The sequence below is a fragment of the Magnolia sinica genome, chromosome 13 (assembly GCF_029962835.1).
Source record: "Magnolia sinica isolate HGM2019 chromosome 13, MsV1, whole genome shotgun sequence".
Taxonomy (NCBI): Eukaryota; Viridiplantae; Streptophyta; class Magnoliopsida; order Magnoliales; family Magnoliaceae; genus Magnolia; species Magnolia sinica.
Window position 1 is genome coordinate 61,601,732 of NC_080585.1, and position 21,622 is coordinate 61,623,353.

Genomic DNA, 21,622 nt, shown 5'->3' on the forward strand with positions numbered 1-21,622 from the left:
AAACCGTGTTGTGGGCATGAATTGACAAGATCCTTGAATCGCTCCCAACATTGGAAGAATGTCTCATCTTCCTTTTGGGCGAACTTCATGATCGACTTTCTGATGGTGTTCGTTTTATAGTGTGAGAAGAATTTCTTTTTGAAATCCCTTGTCATGTTGTTCCATTTGCCAATGGATCGTGGACGTAGTGAGTGCAACCACGTTTTAACTTTCTCTTTCAAGGAAAAGGGAAAGATTTTCAGCCTTACTGTGTCCTTAGACACATTAGGAAAGTATAAAGTGGCTATTATCTCGTCAAACTCTTTCAAGTGTAGATATGGACTTTCAGATTCAAGTTCATGGAACTTTGGAAGGAGTTGGATCATTCCTGGCTTGATATCCATATTTCCTATATTTTCTGGAAAAATCATACAAGAAGGTGTGATCACTCTCGCCGGTTGTAAATAATCACGTAGAGTACGAGGCGGGGGTGCATAATGCACTTCATTCTCATCCTGGGTTTCCTCAACTAGAGGTTGAGGTTGATTTATAGGTTAATTAACAGCCATCACTTCAATTAACTCTGAGGATCTCAAGTGGTGTCTAATCCGGTGATGGATACGTAACCCTTCGACTAATCCTCCTTCGCTCAAAAGACGTAGAGTGTTATCATGGACCCACCTGGCCATGAAATACTCTTAGCCCTCAAGTTCAGAATCTAACCTAAACCTAAAGAGAGAATTAGAGAAACTAAAGCAAATTAGGAATCTAGAAAAGATAAAAGAGAGAAAATCAGAAAGAGGTTACCAGATTGGAGATTTCTATGTTAGAATCCTACAAAATAGAAAAGTAAGTTTCTAAAAGCAAATAAAAAAAATTCTAACATAGAAATAAAACAAAAAAGTTAGTCCTAATCTTAACCTAATTCTAAAACTAATTAAATTCAGAAAAGCACAGCTGTTAGTCCCTAGCAACAGCGCCAAAAATTTGTTCAAAACCCCAATTATAGGGTCGCGATATAGTAATAATCTCAGTGAGACTGAGGTTAAACCCACAGGGACTGAATTCTTGTGCTTCTGAAAATAACCAGAAGTAGAAGTTTAATAAGATCTAAAAAGAGAAATCTGAATAAAAGAGTAATTTTGTTTTAAACTATCAATTGAAAGGTGGGAACTAGGTGCCAAGGATCCACTTATACCTTCTCAGGATGCTACCTTACTTGATTTAAGAACACAATTGGAATCAGAGTCCTATCTTATCCAGCTGGAATTTGAGATGGTCAAATCTATGAGCTTCCCATTGATCTAATTATCAATGGAGGAGAATTGCGAAGATTTGGAAGGGATTCTATCACTCAACCATGCCCAGGAGATGATGGCAAACAACAGGATTTACCACTCTCACAATCTCAAATAGAAAAAAAGATATTCAAAGTTATCGTAGATCTATTTTAATTTGAGTCACAAGAAACCATTAAAAACTAAAAATATTCCTTAAAATCAAACTAGAATTCAATAGAGTTCAATAAAACATGAATCAAAGCAAAGCAAACATCCCAATCACGCTACAAGCTTCACCTCTTAGCCCTAGCTAAGAGATTTAACCAACCATAGACATAATTGAATCTAAAATCCTAGAAGAAAGTATTAAAAACAAACTAGGAAAGAAGAAAAACTCTTAGGAGTCTCCTCCACCCTTTAGCTCTACTCCTTGAAACCCTAGATATCCCAAAAGTCCTTAGGAAACCCCTATTTATAGCCTTGTTCGCGTAAAATCACAAAATTGCCCCAAATTTATGCATTTTACGTAACACTACGTAACGCGATCGATGACATCGAACAACCTTCGATGTCATCGAGCATAAGTTTAATTCCGGAAGTTGCACCTTTACACACTGTGTAAGTTCTTGTGTCATCAAACCTTCCTTCGATGTCATCGAACAGACCTTCGATGTCATCGATCCATCGAGAATGTGTCCAGAATAGTCCAACAAGTTGCTTTAGAGATCTCCATAAATCACGATGCCATTAAACAGTCTTTGATGTCATCGAGCAACTCTTCAATGTCATCGAGCATGTCTTCGAGTAATTGTGAATTACATCTAATATGTCTAGCAACCAAACTTGATTTTTCTATAATTCTTTGCTGTCATCGAACTGTGGTCGATGTCATCGAACATTGGCCTCGATGTCATCGACTGGTGGTCGATGACACAAATAGTTCCGGTTCTGTGAATTTTCATACTTTGGACTACTGACTTCCTTCCTTCTCCACTTGATTTTCTTAGATCTTGAGGTCTTGAAATCTTCAATCTTGGTCTCCAAATATCTATTCCTTGCCTTGGTGATTCTTGAGCACTAAATCCATGCTTTTAGCATTCTTTTCAATCCAAGGTCTCAAACTCACCTTGCAACACAAACATGCATAAATTATACCATTAAGCAATATCATGTTCATAAAACCAAGATATAAATGGGGAAAAATATGCAATATTTAACACTCAACAAAGAAACATCCAAATTTCAGTTGGAGGAACAAACAAACTTCTTCTCAAGAGGATCCAGTCTTGAAATATATTCCAAATCAAGAGCTTTTTAATCAGGGTATGTTACAAGCCTTTCAAGGCCTTATAAAGGCCATGCAAGGGCTTGAGATGAACAAATCAATTGGGAAGAAAGGGATCCTTCTAGCCCAACCTTTCCCCAACTCTAAACTGTAATATGAAATAAGTGACCCAAGCTCTTCAAGTCAAATGGAGGAGGCTAAGTCTATTACCACTCTTAGGAGTGGGAAGATTATTAACAAAACTATTCCGGTGAGGGCTGAAAAGCCTAAGGACCCAGAAGGAACTAAGAATGATGGACCTAGCAATGCCCCACATGAGGAAGAACTGGAAAAGGTGAGTAAGCTGATTGCATCATTCCCCCAACAGTTGATTACACCAAAACCTCTAGCTAACTCCCAGGATATTCTAGTGGTGTTGAAATAAGTGAACCTCAACATCCCTCTGCTGGACACTGTGAAACAAATCCCCTCTTATGCCAAAATTTTGAAAGATTTATATACAACCAAGAGACGATAGACTATTCAATAGAGAATTTTTCTGACAGAAAAGGTGAGTGTCATCTTGAAGTAAGATGTGCCACAAAAATATAAAGACACTGGTAGCCCAACTATCACCTATATAATTGGGAATCACTAGATAGAGCACGCACTTCTTGACTTGGGAGAGCGTTTATTAGATTTCTTTCTTGGTAAACGAACAATTAGGTTTAGGTGAATTAAAACCCATGTGGACCGCATTACAACTTGCTGATCGTTCAGTTCATGTACCGAGAGGGATAATCGATGATGTGTTGGTCCAGGTTGACAAAGTCTACTATCTAGTAGATTTTATCATCCTGGATATTCAACCCATCGTAGATATGAGTACTCAGATCCCTATCATCCTTGGTTGTCCATTCCTTGCTACATCAAATGCCATAGTTAATTGTAGGATAGAGTTATGAGTTTATCTTTTGGAAATATGACGTTGGAGCTCAATATCTTTTTCAACATGAGCAAACAACCAGAAGATGTTAACGATATCCATGACTTTAACATGATCGACTCTTTCGTGGAAGATAGAACAACCCTGAATCTATACTCTGATCCTCTAGAGATGTGCTTGGCCCACTCCCCTAAATTGGATGATAACACGATTAGGGAGATGGATGTCATGCTTAATGCTATGCCGGTACTTGAAATTAATTGGAGGAAGCCACAATTTGAGAAATTTCCACAAACCAATTTAGTGCCTCTACCGTTTAGCCTCAAGGCACCGAAGCTTGGCCTGAAACCCTTACCTACTGATCTTAAACATGTTTACTCAGGTCAAGATGAGATATATTCGGTGGTGATTTCATCCCACCTTAAGAAAGAACATGAGACTATGCTCATTTTTATTCTCGAAGAAGATGAAGGAGTCATTAGGCATATCATTACAGACCTTAATGTGGAGAATGAGCCCTTTTCAAATGAATGTCTCAACTCTCTAGAAGAATGCTTGGCGCATTTTGTAGATTCAAATGATCCCATGATACAAGACATAGTGAATGCCTTGCAAGACAATACCTCCGTAGTTGATATTGACCGAGGGAATCATTATTCTGAAGCCCCTCCTTCCACAGATCCTAAATGTTTATGATCAAAGGAGGAGGAGCTGGCAAATTAACCGAAGTTTGAAACTTTGAAATGCGTTGAGACTACACAACCTACTGAAAATTTATCTAAATTTCACCTATTTGTATTCTCTGCTTCACCATATTGTACTAACTTTGAAAATTTGTTTATCACATGTGAATCATATATACTTTGGATATCTCAGACGATTTGACAATGATTTTTTGCTGAGGTCCATAAATTTCTTTGAAAATTTATGCTCCAAGGCATCCAAGCTTATTGCAAAAAGGACTTTTAGATGATCTTGTTGAGAAATCTACTAAGGAATTTATCAAGATATTGGCCAGAGGAGGAATCTTGCTACATGATTGAGTAGCTTTCCCTTGCTTTCCCAGTTTAGGATTAGTCTATTGCTTTTATAGAATTTAGGATTAGGATAGTTTGTTTTTCAATAACTTAGTCTTCATGTTAACCCATCTACATGTTGAGTTCCTCGAAAAAGCCTCAAATCTGCCTTCTTCAGGCACGATCTCTCCATCTCTACTCCTTTCTTTTTCGTTGCCTCATGTGCATTAAATGCTTATATCTTTTACATTAAGGATAATGTAGATTTTTAGGTTGGGGGTGTGGATTAGGTAAACTAATCAATATTTTCTTAGTTTCTGAGCAAAAATTTTGAAAATTTTCAAATTTTCAAATTTTTAAAATTTCAAATTTTCAAATTCATAACTTGTTTGGAAAGCGATAGTTTGTGTAATTAAGAATGCCTTTAGTAGGATAATAAGATGAAGATTAAATCTTGAAATTGTGGAGTTTGATCAACCGAGTAAATTATCACCAAAGTTTTTGCACTTAATTAACTAGGAGAAGTTTAAATATCATGTTGATCTAAAAACACAAAGCACATCCAACTCATTTTCTATGAATTATGCGAAAATTTCTGATTATTGGCATGTGAATCACTAATAGATGTTGAGAATTGAGTTTGGAGAATTTTATCCACCTTATAAGATGAAAAAAACCTGTTAAAAATAGTGAGAAGGACAAAAAGGTCATGAAAATACTGAAAACAAATGAAAAATCTAAAAAGAATAAAGATGAGAAGATGATATGAATAAAAAGAGACCATTGATATAAAATCAAAAACTAGAAAAAGAAGAAGGGGATAATTTCGGAATCAACACTTGGTTATTCAATTAATATGAGGTGATGAGCATGGTTAATGAAATAATAGTACTTTTACGAAAAGTAAGTTGAAATTCACTAAGCACATTGGGAAAACTTGATATATGAGCTTATGCTCCTAAGTAATTGATAAAGATCCTATTTGATTGATTGCTCATATGATTTGGCTCTAGTTTTTCAAATTTTCACTTTGACTTCTTTGAATTATACTTGTTTACACAAAAGATTGTTTTTTGGAAGAGGCTTGAACATTAAGAATTGAAGATTTCTTCACACATGTTTTAGCTCGGGACTAGCAAAATGCTGGTTGGGGAGTGTGTTGAGTGTCAAATATTGGTATTGTCCCCTATTTATATCTTAGTTTTATGAATATGATAAGGTTTAATGGTATATTTTATACATGTTTGTGTTGCAAGGTGAATCTGAGAATTTGGATTGAAAAGAATGCTAAAAACATGGATTTAATGCTCAAAAATCACCAAGGGAATAGATGAATCTTAGGAGACCAAGAATGATGAATTCACATGCCAAAGATCTAAAGAAACTAAATACAAAGGATGAAGAAAGGACTTGAAAGAATGCATAATCTGCAGCAAAAAACAGGACATTTCGATTCGACCTGAGCCAACTTCGGTGTGACCGAAATCATAGAAAACAGTCCAGCAAGAAAATAGGATAATTTGATATGACCGAAATCACAGAAAATAGTCCAGCAAGAAAATGGGATAATTTGGTTTGACCGGATTAAACTTTGGTCCGACCGAAGCTTCGGTTGGAGTCGTTCCGACCTAAATTTGACAGATTTTCTGCACAAGATTTTTCAGCATCAACTTCGGTCCGGCCGAAGCCAACTTCAGTCTGACCAAAATTGTGCAAAATTATCCAGAGAGAGTACTATTTTCAACCTTAATTTGGTGCAACCAAACCCAACTTCAGTTCGACCGAAGAGTAACGCGGGACTTATGCAGAGTGCGTAAATTCAAGACCTTTTCTGGAAATTCCAAAGAGTTACGTAAGATGGGGCTTCATAACTATAAATAAGAGTCTCTAAGACGTTCTTAGGTATCTTCTAGGGTTTACGGAGTGGAGTAAAAGGGTGGAGAGCTGCTACTAAGAGTTTTTCTTCTTCTTCCTTAGTTGTTTTTATGCTTTCTTTAAGAGTTCTTAGTTCAATCATGTCTATGGTTGGCTAAACCTTTTAGCTAAGGCTAAGAGGTGAAGCTTGTAGCATGATTGGGATGTTTAATTTTCTTTGATTCATGTTTAAATTGAATTTCATTGATTTCTAGTTGATTTTAAGGAATATTTTCAGTTTTCTATGGTTTGTTGTGGCTCAAATTACAATAGACATTGCGATAGCTTTGAATATCTTCTTTTCCTATTTGTCATTGTGGGATTGGTAAATCCTATTGTTTGTCATTGTCTCCTAGGCATGGTTGGGTGACGGAATCCCTTCCAATCTTCACAATTTTCCTCCATTGAGGCTGGATCAATGAGAAGTTCACAGAAGTGACCATCTCTTTCTTTAACTGTATAAGATAGGACTCTGATTCCAGTTGGATCTATTGAATCAAGTAAGGTAGCATCTCAATTGCTATAAGTGGATCCTTGGCACCCTATTTCCCACCTTTGAATTCACAAGTTTTAATTACATCCTTCACAATCACTCTCTAAGATTTCAGATTTAAATTTAGATCTTCTTCTAGTTCTGATTCTAGTTAAATTTAGAAACAAACAAGATTAATCCCTATGGATTCCACCTCGGTCTTACCAAGTTATTACTACATCGTGACCCTACACTTGGGGTTGTGAACAATATGTCTTAAAAGTCAGGGTGTGTCACAAGCTGGATAGTCTATAAGATTTTTTTTTTAAAAAGAAGCAAATTTGATAGCTAGAAAGAAAAAGTGTTTGAACCATGGCCCACCTAAGAAGCGATGGCCTTATTTTTTCATTAAAAGATAAATAAACAATTTAGAACTTGTGAGAAGGCCTGAAAATGCCACACATATCATGAATTGACATCAGGCCTATATTTTAAGTTTGGGCTTAGGTCTCGGGCCAAGTTTTGGGGCTAAGATCTGACTCTATATATGGCTATTGACACCTACGAAGGTATTTGATTGAAAGGAGTTGAAATTTACATTAGATTGGGGATGTTTTGAATGACTTAGTTTGGTGAAAAAAGTCAGGATGCCTTTTGGTCCTTCACTCTTTAGAATAAGGGAGAAAGAAAAAAATTGCCGACTTGGCTCTTCATCTCTTCTCTCCACACAACTTTTTTCAATGTGAATTTCCACATAAAATGCTCTCTTTCCTGCCAATGTGTCATGTAGCATCTGATCTATACAAAACTAGGGTGGTTTACTCATCTAGCAGGTGAATGCTTAATGGGTTAAGCCAGTGAACAAGTGTGGCCAGGTTAATAGGTAGATCATTGGTCTACTTTTACCCTAGGTGAGGTGAGGCCCACTTTTTCACGGTTAGGATGTCCTGCATGAGTAATACTTTAGTGGGAAAGAATTGTGAAAGTTCACATACAATGTTGTGGGTGTGGTTTTTAAGAAATAATAACCTGATGGCTTAAGAAATTTTATTTCAATCATCCATTCATTTTGTAAATTGTAACATTCTTCTAAGTGCACCAATTCATTTTTTGGACATTGGAATCCATCTTATGGATGACTTAAACTTGTAGGGCTAGGTATGGACTGGGCAAAGCATCATGATACCTAGCTAAGGCCAGCCATGAATCCTTTAAGCTAGACTAAAACCAACCCATGTTAAAAATAAAATTCTATAGTGTTGATGTTGATTTCTTGTAAGACCCATATCTTAGACTGTACCGTTCCGTAGGCTTCTGCGGTCCTCCCGATCAAATTTCGGTAACCCTCGACCTATATCCGATGTTTGTGCGAGATCCTAAGCTGAGACCTGCATACCAAAGTCGGCTCGACCCGAAACTTGTACCCTAGCGACGGAGCCGTCGCCGCGGTTCCAACGCTGCGACTCGTGCACCGATCTGATACCCAAGCAAGGAGATGTGAGCCCGCGTTCAGTTCGAGAAATACGTCACGCGTGCGAATTTCGAGAGAATCTTTACAACATGTCACCTCAATCAATCAATCAATCCTATTAAGGGTCAAGCACATGTCAAGTACACCATCACCTCACACCACGTCCCTAAGCAACCCCATAAGTCAACAATTTCTTACACAACCCATACCCTTCTTACATAATCTATCCCAAAAGTCAACAAAATCTTACATAACCCATCCCTCTCTCCCATCCATCACTCCATCCCATCTCCTCTCTCTCTTATTTCTCCCTTCTTTTCCAAGTAACCCAAAGCACAAAAATATCCCACGTCCAAGCTCGCCCAACCTCCATGAGAGAGTTTTGTGTGTGGCCCACTTCTTAACCCTCTCATCTCCCATCTCAACCCTTCATTCTTCATCATCTTCCGTTAAGATCGAAGCTAAGGCGATTACCTTTCCAAGGAGCCAAGAAGAAGTGGATGGTGGGTGATCTTGGACCCACATTCCTCCCTTTTTGTATTTTCTTTTTTGTGATTTAAGGGCCCACATATGATGTGACCCACCTTGATGTATGCTTGTATCCAAGAGGGGCCCATAGTGGCAGGGCCCTTCTGTCATCACCGATCTCTCTCCTTTCCTCTTTCTCTCCCTCTTTCTTTCTCTATGATTAGTGGCCCACCTATGATGTATGTATTTTATCCATGATGTCCAACAAATGGGCCACCTTGATCTCAGTCAGGACCTACATGGTCACATAGGCCCAGACGGGAAGGAAAGACAAATTTCAGCTTGATCAAAATCCCGTGGCCCACTATGTGGGACCACCATGGTGAAGTGTATCATCCAACACTGTCCAACTTGCTGGAAGCTGGCCAAGCATTGTCTATAGTATATATATACTTATATATGTATATGATTTGATAATATATTATAATATTATGTTATACTGTTATTTTATAATATGATATTATATTATATTATGATTATATATAATATATATTGTATGCGGGCTTCCCTTACCCGTACGTGTGGGACCCACCCTTTTTGGGGTTTCCGGGGGCTGGCGTGTGCTGACTAGCAGCCACGCCCACTATCCATTTCAGCTGGGCTATCCATCTGTTGGACGGCCAGCAACAGGGCACTACCCCTCTTGGCGTCAACACATCTAAGCCGTTCACCTGGTGGGACCCACTGCCTTCTCAACGTCAGCAAGTTCTGGGGTCCCACGTGTGGAGGTGCCCCATCCAAACCGTCCATCCGTTTAATTCTAGGGGCCTGCCTACTGCGGCAGATTGGCTAGGTACCGCACACTGGTACACAGCTCGTGTATTGACGTGGGTCCCACTGCTGATGACGTCAGCAGGTGGTTGGGCCCCACCATAATTTATGTTTTGTATCCCACCATCCAGATGGGTGGACGTTGGGCCCTCTATGATATTTATATGACATCCAAACCGTTCATCCATTTGGTGAACGTGGACCCCACCCGTTGTACACGGTTAGTCCAACCGTCCATCCTTTTTGGCAAGCTCATTTTTTTGCTTGAGGCAAAATGAGACAGATCTACTTATCAGGTGGGCCACTACCGTAAACAGTGGAGCATTGAACATCTACCATTGAAATCCCCTTGTTACCACAGAAGTCCTGGATCAAACGTGAAATTTGTTTTATCTCTTAATCTGAGTCTGTGTGACCTTATGAACAAGATTGGATGGAAAATAAATGTTATGGTGGGCCTTGGGGATTTTAATGGTGGAAATCATTTTCACCACTGCTATTTGGAGTGTGGTCTAGATAATCTTTCAATATGATTTACTTTTTTTTTAAATGCTCTAAAATGATCCCTAAGAACAGATGAATGGTGTAGATGGTGTGATCCACTTGATTTATGTTAGGCCCCCCTTTTGTGATGTGTATTAGGCCCATTTGAGTTAGCCCATTGACTCGGCCTTGGCCTATTTGAGTTGCCCATTGACTCGGCCCATTTGTATCAGCCTATTTGATCGGCCCAATTGACTTGGCCCCTTTGTATCGGCCCATTTGATTTGGTCCATTTTATTCGACCCGTTGATACTGCCCGATGTTATGTACATTGGCCCATGAGTGAGGCCCAATGTGATGCGTATATGCCCCATAAGTGAGGCCCATGATGATGTGTATTAGACCCTTGTATAAGACCGTGGATCCATTATACGATTGGACCTATTAGCGTCATTCCTTAAGAACAATGTTGGTTAAATGTCCTGGGCAATGATGGTTAGACGTCCACATTGTGATCTTCCCGTAGGCCTTGTTAGGCCCTTCCTCATCATTCTCCAGTGGGTTAACCCAAACGCTTGCGCCCCATTAATTTTTGTTGATCCATAATCGGCCTTCCATTTATGGACTCTGCCTTGCGTCGAGGTTGATTATCGATGCCGGTTGTCGTGGCTGAATGCCGATTCCGATTATCAATTGATTCCGATTGTTGTGGCCAATTGTCAATTCCGAACATCGAGGTCGATTATTGATCGATTCTTATTGTTGTGGCCAATTGCCAATTTCGATTATCGAGGCTGATTATTAATCAATTCTGATTGTTGAGGCCAATTGTATAGGCTGATTGTCGAGGCCAGATATCGAGGTCGATTGTCGAGGCCCAATGTGATGAATATGCGGCCCGTATTTGAGGCCCATTGTGATGCATATTCGGCCCGTGTTTGAGGCCTAATGTGATGTATATGTGGCCCGTATTTGAGCCCCGTTGTGATGTGTATTCAGCCCGTGTTTAAGGCCCAATGTGATGTATATGTGGCCTGTATTTGAGGCCTGTTGTGATGTTTATTCAGCCTGTGTTTAAGGCCTAATATGATGTATATGAGGCCTATGGGATGAGGCCCATTATGATGTATTTGAGGGCCAAGCGATGGAGCCCATTGTGATGTATGTTAGGCCCATGTGAAAGGCCCATCGTGATGTATATTATGCTCTCGAGTGAGGCCCATGGTGTTGTATATTAGGCCCTTCTGTGAGGCCATGGGTCCACAAATGTTAGGCTCTATGTGGGCCATTCCTTGGGGGCAATGTTAGTTAAATGTCCACATTGTCAATGCCGTTCTGAATACCGATTATGAGTATGTGATAACATAGCATCATGATACATGCCCATACGCATCATCTTCATGTTTGTTATGAGATATGGTTGACCATTACATATTTCAATGGGCAGATTGTTATGAGACTCCCTGATAGGCGGAGGTTATCTCACATGAGCTTATGGTATGCACAGGGTTGATGCATAACTGGATTGTATGACTCATGCATCTTGCATTGTGTGTTGTGATTACTGTACGCCTTAGCGACATTACGGCTGTACCCTCCACAAGCATGTCGTGGATGGTTAGATGAGACACTAAAAATGTTTGGTTTGAGCATCTTGGCCCTTTGGATATCCGTGGCTAAAAGTCCCTAAACCTCTGTGGCCAAGAGACGCCCTAACGTCGAGACCGAGTAGATAAATGAGCGCCCAAGTGTCGAATACCAGGAGGCCGCATCTCCCACTGTGTCGTGGTTGGTTGGGAGGAGGTGTGGCCTAAACCGCCCGAGAGTAGGGGGCATAGCTAGGCTGAGTTTGACCAGCTCATGAATGGGTTCGCTATCAACATGCCGGGTAGATATTGGCTGACTACTGGTCAGGCGGATAGTGAGGTCTCTTCCACTTGCATGGTCGCGCATCAGTGGGTAGTGATTTGCATGTAGAGTGTACTGGACCTCGATGATGATCCTAGAGATGTGCAATATCGATTTGTGGAGCAAGAATTGCATACTCAGCATTATATTCACTCATTCATTCACTATCCACTCGGGCTGGTAGTGCGCAACTAATTGTATGTGTACTTTTTCAGTGGCCAGGATTTCAGTTGGGGCGCATGACTAACCTGAGATCAGGAGCTTACCCCATTGAGTCTATCTATCCAAATTTAGGTATGGGACTGGTTTGGATAGAAATTCTTTATGATAGACCCTATAGCCTGCGATACCACATACTATCATCCCGACTTCACACTGCAGCTTGGTCATTTTATTCGTACCACATATTGCATATTGCATTACATCCTCGTATATGGCATTTTGGGTTGCTATGTTTCTACATTTATATGACCTAGATGAGGCTGATAGTATCTGTAGCTCTTTCGAATTGTATATTGTATCGCATCCTCGATATCTGATATTGAGTTTATTATATTTTCGCATTACATAGCCGATTTACATTGCTTTCTCAGTATATGGCATTGGTTTGCTATATCTTTTCATCATATATCCTGGATGAGGTTGATGATATTTTTATGGACTTGTCAGTATTTCTGCTTACTCTGATATTATATGGTTTATGGATTTACCAGCATTTCTGTTTACTCTGATATTACATTCTGAGCACGCATATACTGCTCACATATGTACACCACCCTCTAAGCTTTCTATAAGCTTATACACGATAGATGTGTGCAGGTGATGTTAGGTTGTAGCAGCTTAGAGCTTTGAGCATGTAGCTGACTTCTGGAGCTTTGATTTTGACATATGTATTTTCCTTTTAGCATTGTATTCAAATGTTTATATTAGTGGATATGTGATGATGATGTTGCCTTTTGTATTTGGGTAAATTTGTGGTTATGCTTCTAATGAAATAAATATACGTTAGAAAATCCTACTTATAAGATCCCAGGATCGGAACCTGGCATATGGGCGCTGGGAGCCGAGAATGGGGTTCTACGAAGGCTGTCAACACCAGATTTGGCGATCGGGATTCCTGTGAATCAGATTTTCGGGTTTAAGGTGTGACATTTCTGGTTAACCCTTCTTGGACCCTTGAGTACCTGCACAGAGAACAAACAGGAAGACCTTGGCTAATGCAGGGGACCCTTCGATGCCAAAGTCAGGAATCCGGGTCTTCGTAGAAATAGTTTAGCGTAAAGGGTTATCTCGGTGTAAGTACGTGTATCTTTCACCATTGGGGGTCTCCCTAATTATAGTAGAGGGAAGATCATATCGTAAAAGGATCCTTCTTATTTAGTAGGTGTGTATTGTAGTTGGATTAGAACTCCTAACATATCAGTGATCTCCCAAGATCCTCGACGGGGGTCTCAGAATCTTGAACTAATCGCGAGTTAGTTTTCGTGATCCTTGGAGGAAAGATCGGATAGGTCTTCCTTTATATTAGGTCGGCCTTCGTCTAAAGACTGGTGCGTAGTCATCCGAGCTGTGATTAAGGTCGACTAATGGAAGTCACAATACCGACCGAGCTATAATGAGGTCGACATCATTCGATAACTAAACTAACCAAAGTTCCTTGTGATATCCTTGTGATCTCCAATTCCTGTAACCTTTTAGTTTCTTCGTTACCTTTCATGGGGAATCTGTTTTGGGTCGTGCCGACCTTTGAGATGACCTTACTTATGTCAACCTTTAGAGCGACCTTAATCTTGTCCCTGGCCCAATGGGTCATGCTAGGTCTTAGTCCAACCAACTCCCATGGGTCGGTCTATTTTTTCCATAATAATAAGCCCCTACTTCCAAGTCGGTAAAACAGACTTGGAAAGTAGGTCGGATGTATTTAGGTCGGACTGTCTTGCCAAAAATGCTAAGTAAGACGATCAGTGTAGGAGTCAAGGCATATCCATAATCATGATTCGGTGCTTGTCGAGGTGGCATGTCATGACTCGAGGTCGTTTGACATGTCAGGCTGCCTTTTCGGTGCCAGACCAATAAAGAGAGGATGCTTAGCATTACCTCGATAATGGAATCGGGCGGCGAGCGTAGAAGCACAAGGAGCATCGTATGACAACAAATTTAATAAGGGCATTAAATGCCAGCCATGATGGCAATAGTGGGGCGAGTAGTCTCTGCCCCATGTCGAATCCACTGTCGTCATTGATGATGATGAGCGACGCTGAATTTTGGGCGTCGCAATCATCACGAGTGCTGGAGAGGTCCTTAGCAGAATGGCTGGTTAGGACAAAGGGTGACCTGCCTATTAATGAAGGATTGGTCGGATCCTCTAAGGAGGAGGGCGAGGATGTAAAGAAAGGTCCCATGAGATCCATTCTTAGGGAGACCGACTTAGCCAGAATTAGGTCGGGATACCATATACCCAAATCTGTGATCCTCCAAGTTCCCTCACCAAACGAGCTTCCCACCCATCCTTTAGAGGGAGCAGTGGCTATCTTCCAGGCCGCCCTTCAGTGCGGCCTGAGGCTCCCTCTACAAAAGATAGTAAGGCAGGTGCTCGCGCATTTGGAGCTAGCTCCGGGGCAGCTGATCCCCAATGCGTGGGGGGCATTGATCAACTTCTTCTTCCTTTGGTCCAAGCTTGAGTAGCCCGACCTTGCTGTTAGCAAATTCCTTCATTTATATCAGTTGAAGTCCAGCCCTCTCCATGATGGCTGGTACTACTTTCTATGTGGAGGGGGACCAGAGGATGTATGGTCACAGATGTCCTGACCTCCAACAAAAATTGGAAGGACAGATGGTTCTGGGCTTTGGGGAGTTGGGAACTGTTGGGAATGACCATGCGTCGTAGTTTGGTCCCCACTGCTTTTACTGTTCCAAGTCAATTTTCTTTGGATTTAGTTCTTTTTCTTCATTTTTCACTTGGTCGGTCTTCAGCGTTCTAAGTCGTTTGTACATGCCTTCTTTATTGCATTCATCCCAAGTTTCCTTTCATACTAGGGGTTGAGTCTCTTGCTCGGATCAAGGGAGCAAGGTTAGTAGAGGAAGATGATAGATCTTGGAGAAAACTCCTCTAGCTCGAACTTTTACTTAAGTCGGGCCTTGATTCTGAGCTCACAGGTATGAACTCTTGATGACCTTAGGACTTAGTAAATTTTTGAATTTGTAGCTAACTTCCTCCTCACTCTAACTGGTGTAGAGATGCTTGAAGCTCGTCCCGCACCAAAGCCTATCTTGAAGAACAAGGCACCTCTTCTCAACATCGAACAAGAAGAAGAAGAAAATGAAAATGACCTCCGAAAGCAAAGGGAGATTTGGTCCCTCAGCTCCCACTTTCGTGGAGGTTGAGGATGAGGTAGTGGTTGCTGAGCCTACTTCCATCATTGTTGAAGTAGTGGTCGAGACGACCTCTCTTGAGGAGGCTCGTCCATCTGGGATGACCTCTCATGAGGAAGCTCATCCTGTCGAGGCTCGGGAAACTGTCGGTCCTCTGTTGAGCCTTCCATGGCTTAAGCGGAGGGGGGCCAACATTCCTTTGGGATGGCACGAAGGGCGTTAGAGGGCCTTCTGCCTTGGGTAGATCGGCACATGCTTAATGCCAAGTTCGCCTATGTCTTTGGAGTTGACATCAGACGCAATCCTTGGGTCGTTGGCGAAAACCTTCCTTGAGGTAAGTTAGTCTTCTAGATACTTGTTGTTTTTCTTTTTTAACTTGTTCTAATACTTGTGTTTTTTTACCATGGCAGTTCGCCCCTTATCTGCTAAACGTACATCGTGAGATTATACGCTTGCGGGCGGAGCTGAAGGAGGCTGAGAAGGGATTGTTACAAAAAGGAGTCCAAGCCAATTAATTCTAGATTGAGGCCGAGGAATCCCGTGCAGTGGTCGATCAAGTTCGCTCTACCTCGGAAGCTCGGGTTAAGGAACTAACGACCAAGTTGGGGGCAACAAAGAAGCAACTTGCTGACACTTCCAAAAGGGCAGCTTGATGGGAGGCCGACAACAGGGGCTGTGGCACATCATGGAGGCGAAGCTCAAGGAGGCCCAAGCAGAGGCCTAGGCAGCTATCTCCTCGGCTCAAGCAACTGCTGTTGAAGAATTCAAGTCTTTTGAAGAGTATTTAGAAGACAAGGATGATTTGTACTAAATTGCATTCGAGAAGTGCCTCGAAGAGGTTAAGGGAATCTACCCCGAACTATACCTCTCAGCCTTTGAGGAAGCTAGCTCTGAATCTGAGGCTCTTGTTGAGGATATGCATGTCGAGCAGCCCCCTCTAGAGGTCTAAGCGCATCAGCTTTTTGTAATGACCCTGAAAATTTTGTGCCGAGACCCGAGTACTACCTCTAGTTTCCTTAGAAGCTTTTTGGGGTAATTAGCGCTATACTCGATTGCTTGTGAAATTTGCATCAATCACTTTAAATTTGATCTGCATGACTCTAAACCTGTAGAATGGTTAGCGCTAGGTTACTCTGAAATCTGGGATTCATCGCTAAATCCAGTTGTTCTTGGGAATTTTTGGAAGTTCTGGATCGGACCTGGACCGCGCGTCGAAAGTCCGATGGCGATGGTCTTAGGCTGTTACGGTCACCATGTTGGGCTTGACCATCACCTCAAAAATCAAGTCCAGATGATGTTCTAGGTCAATTTGATTGAGTCTGGAGTGAAGAGTGTGAGAACGGTTGGAAATTTAATGAGATTTTATGAAATCTGAGTCGTGTCACTTGCACGACAATTTTAAGCTATCTGACCGTTGGATTCTAACCCAATTTAACCCTCTGATCAGGAAAGGTGGCCCAGGCACGTCCTTGTGCTTGTGGACCTGATCGAGATTTGGTGATCGTTGATTTGAGTGTGGTCCGCCACGGCTGATCTGAAGGTCCGGTTGGTACGAAAACTCAGCTTGACCTAGATCCATGGTCAATGAGCTTAAGTCTGACCTTTCGTGGTAATAGGCCCACCGGAAGTGCTTCGTTGGATCGAGAGAGGCTTGTTTTGGTTATACCCTAAGTATACCTTGGCCCTGGGGTTATTTTCATCAATGTTAGGCCTATTTATAGACCTTAAAACCCTAGCTCTCTTTTCCATACGAATTTCCTAACCCTAGCTTAGAAAGAGAGAGGGAAAAGAAAGAGAAAGTGAGAGAGAAGTTGGTGAATCATCTTAGATTCTTTCCTATTCTTCTTCTTCCTTGAACCTTCACTTTAGAATCGTTATTCCGGCGATTCTGAGTTCATCCTTGGGTAAGTTAACCTAACCTTAACATGTGTTAGAGCTTAGAATAGTCTTTGTGTTGTTGTGGCTCATTTCTATTCTTGCCTTAGGTTATCTCGTCGACGTTGACGAAGACATATCGTCTGAAATCAGTTCGGTGTTCTTTTCTGGATTAAGGTGCAGACTTTAATCGTATAGGTTATGGTTTTCAAGGCTTTCAATGTTAGTGAATGGTTTATTCTTGCTATAGATGAGTTTTCACATGCCAAATGTTATGTTTATTTTACGTTCCTGATATGCATGTGTTACATTGAGATTTATGTATTCTAGGTGTATGTATAAAGTACCGTATGCGTATAAAATATGAACATGTGATTGCCATGATTATTTGTCGTGTACTTATGCTTATTGTATGTACTGCAACTCCTTGGTAAAAGGAATTGTCCAAATGTGTGTATTTCAACATACATCATGTATGTTGTATTATGTATTCTAAGTGTTTGTAGAAATGTCTGAATGATCTAAAGTGTGATATATCAACCTAGTATGGGCGTTGAGAAGCGATTCTCAACTCTCCCACTAGTGTGTGTGATTTCCTTCATGCAAGTTACATTCCTTGTTGTTTAAATTCAAGTATTACTTATGCTTAAATCCATGTTAAGTTGATATTTTTCAAATGCTTACATACCATATGATTTGAGTTTTTGTTCCATTGCTATTCTAAATTGTAGATACGAATATCTATTGTAGTGGAATGTGTGTGGGATTATGAGTTAGTCCAGGAAATCGGTAATCGACCCTAACTTCGTGGCTGAGATTGCTTTCGCCACGTAGGACGTGATTAGACGAACCCAAGTCGTATTAGAGTTGTCGGCAGTGGTTTGGCCACGCAGAGTGTTTGCGCACTCTATGTCGTTCAACCCAACATGTGCTCATGCTAGTCGAGTTCGTCAAGTAACCCGATTGTCCGATGTATGTTCACCATGTATGGACGCTACTGCTTGAATCTAGGGTACCGAACTTACTAATGAAATCCTATTAACCATGGTACCTTGATCCGCTAAGACTCATGAGCCGGACATGGTGGTATGGGACACTGTGGTCGTGCTGTCAGCCTATGCTGGGGTGACGAGCCTCCCCGTAGTGACCAGTGAGTAACTAAACTCGTGAGCCGATTATGGTGGTATGGGACACTATATTCGTGCTGTCGGCCTACATTGATTGGTGACGAGCCCTTTGTAGTGACCTCGAGCATGCCTGGATACCGCATTGAGGTGACAAGCCTTAGTGTAGTAACGAAGGTATGATAGGCATGCATTAATTGGTGACGAGCCCTTTGCAACGACCTACAACTATATGATCGTATGACATGTCTAGGACTGACGACCCTAGAATGGATCACTGTTTGGATGATGATATGAGGAAGGTATCTTAGCTTCCCAATCCTGCTGTATGAAAAGGACTAATAACAACTTGGTAATCATGTTCATGCACCGCATTTGCATGTGCTTTGTAGACGTGACGCACTTTGAGGTGATGTCATGCGTAACGTAAGATGAAGACGCTGAGGGTGTACGCGTGAGGGCACGCATCATTCTTCATACATTCTTGCATTAACAAGAGTACTTAGGACATGTTTAATTGTTCTGCTTTATCATTACCGCTTGATTGAACTAATAACATGTTAACCTTTACTTTATTATTCCACTGAGTTGATCACTCACTCCCACGTTTTAGGGCGGTGTTAAACACCCACCAGACTCTGTCTTAGCTGCTGATGTTGCAGATGTTGATGCGACTTCTGAGGCAGAGCGGGAGATTGATGATGATGAGGCTGCTTTCTCTTTTATGCAGTTTTTAGACGGGTTCTAGTGAGCCTCGTTCTAATGCGCGGGATGTTGGGATTTCTTTTGGGAATTAAATGATGTAATTTGATACTTGTAATTTTGATAGCAACACTTACATTACGACCTGGAATGTGTATGTTTTTCAGGGATTCGCACATGTACACACATATATTTCTTTAAGTCTTCCGCTTGCTTTCTTCACTTATCCCTGAATTATATCTGCACTTTGGCTTAATCTATTCCACGTTTTATGCACTAATACAGACAACATACATCCATCATCAATTATGTTGCATAAGTGATGTTTTGGAACTCGGGAGCTGAGTTATGCTCGACCCCCGAATTTCAGGGCGTTACACTTTTTCTCCTCTTTTTTTTTTATTTTTTTATATCTCGGATCTAATGTAATGCGCTCTTTGGAGCTTCATCAATATAATCCAAGTTTTCTTTTAGCACAGTGTTTGTATGTAAAATTTTTCTAAGTAGGAAGGTTGATTGTTCGACACTTTTGTTGATACAGTCGTCGAAGATCTGGCCCTTTTATTAAGGGCCGATCAATTGGTTAGGGCTTTTCTCCTCCTTGTATCAAGGGGAGCTCTAAGTAGTCCTCTGTAGATTAGGCACGTAAGTAACGTGTGGCCGAGCCTCTTCTTGGAGGGTCAACCTGTTAATAAGAGTTATTCCTCCCACACATTATGGGAAACTCTTTAGTATATATTCGGTAAACGATCATTAGTAGATACAGAATTAGAAAGTAGACTCAAAATTTTTTATTGCACTAGTTCCCCTGAGGACTGTATATAGTCGATTTCACATTCGGGACAAGTTAGCCCTTTAGGCGTAGTAGACTTTGAGGTGCTCGACATTCCATGGATGTGGGAGGAGCTGACCATCTAAGTCTTAAAGTCGATATGATCCAGGTCGGTTTATGTTGGTTACTACATAGGGTCCCTCCCAATTTGGTCCTAAGGTTCCCAAACTAGGTTCCTTAGTATTTTAGAAAGTCTTGCGAAGAACCAAGTCCCCAGCTTGGAACCTCCTTGTCTTCACTCTAGAGTTGTAGAAGCGGGCGACTTGTTGTTGGTGGATTGCAATTTGACCTGAGCTTGTTCTCTCGATTCTTCGTTGAGGTCGAGGTCTAACGCCATTAGCTTGGTATTTTTCTACTCATCGTAGGAGCAAATCCAGGTAGTTGGCAGTCCAATTTTGGCCAAGATAATGACTTCAACGCCAAAGGCTAAGGAAAAGGGGGTCTCTCCAGTGGTCGTCCGGGCGGTAGCTTGGTATACCCAAAGAACATGGGGGAGCTCTTCCCCCCATAACCCTTTGGCCTTCTCAAGCTTCATCTGAAGATGATTTTTGATGATCTTATTGACTACCTCGACTTGCCCATTGTCCTATGGATGACGCAATGATGAATAAACATTCTGAATTCTAAGGTTCTCGCACATTCCTCGGAACAATTTATTGTTGAATTGTTTTCCATTATCTGAGATGATCGTGCAGGGGATCCCATACTTGCACACAATATTTTTTCACACAAAGTCCGTAATTTTCTACTCGGTGATCTTCATCAGCGGTTCAGCCTCAGCTCACTTGGTGAAGTCATCAACCGCGACCGCTACGAACTTGGTTTGCCCTTTGTCAGTCAGCAGGGGGCTGATGATGTCGATTCCCCATTAGGCAAATGGCCAAGGCCTAGTCATAGGAGTTAGTTCATCGAGTGGTTGCCATGGTATAGTTGTGAAATGTTGACATTTGTCACACTTTCAAACATACTATCGAGCATCTGCTTGAATGGTCGGCCAATAGTACACTTCTCGGATAACTTTGTGAGCCAAGGCTTGGCTGCCAGAGTGATTTCCACAAATACCTTTGTAGGTTTCCTTCAAGACGTATTCGGCTTCCTCGGGTCAAAGACATCTGAGGTAAGGAAGGTAGAATCCCTTTTTGTATAAGATATCCTCGATCATGATTTAAAGAGCTGCTTTAGTGCAAAGTCTGTGCATGTAAGACCTGACCTAAGTTCATATGTGTGCATGTGTGCGTGTGAGTATGCATTTCATTCATCTTGGTCCCGTGGTCCAACCGGTTGAATTCTGGCGACCCGCCACTTTCGATTAGTGTTTACGGTCTTCCTTGAGTTCGATTACGTTGACCCAAGTCCACGTTGACCCAAGTCGGATCGGCCCGAGACCCATGCCATCTTATCCATATAGGTGCCGCGGTTCCAATGCCGTGTCTCGCGCGTTAATCCGAAATGTACATCTCAAGTTATGAGCATCGATCGATATGGGCCATTGATTACATGATTGGTGGACCCCACCATAGTTTACACATTTTCCTATGCCCATCATTTCACCCTAGGCTGAGACTTCTAGAAAGACTATTACCCTAAGCCTTGTTTATATTACCATAGGCCACCATCATTGCCTAGGAGAGAGAGAACTTATCATTACAAGTCTTTAAAGCCTCTCTCTCTCTCTCTCTCCTTCC

The 21,622-nt window shown here is 41.4% G+C and overlaps 1 non-coding gene across 1 annotated transcript; it reads left to right on the forward strand.

Annotated features, from left to right (window-relative positions):
* Nucleotides 1-107, forward strand: LOC131224459 (small nucleolar RNA R71). The gene has a single exon (XR_009160942.1). It is a non-coding gene; the product is annotated as a small nucleolar RNA R71 (small nucleolar RNA).
* Nucleotides 108-21,622: the final 21,515 nt, after the last annotated feature.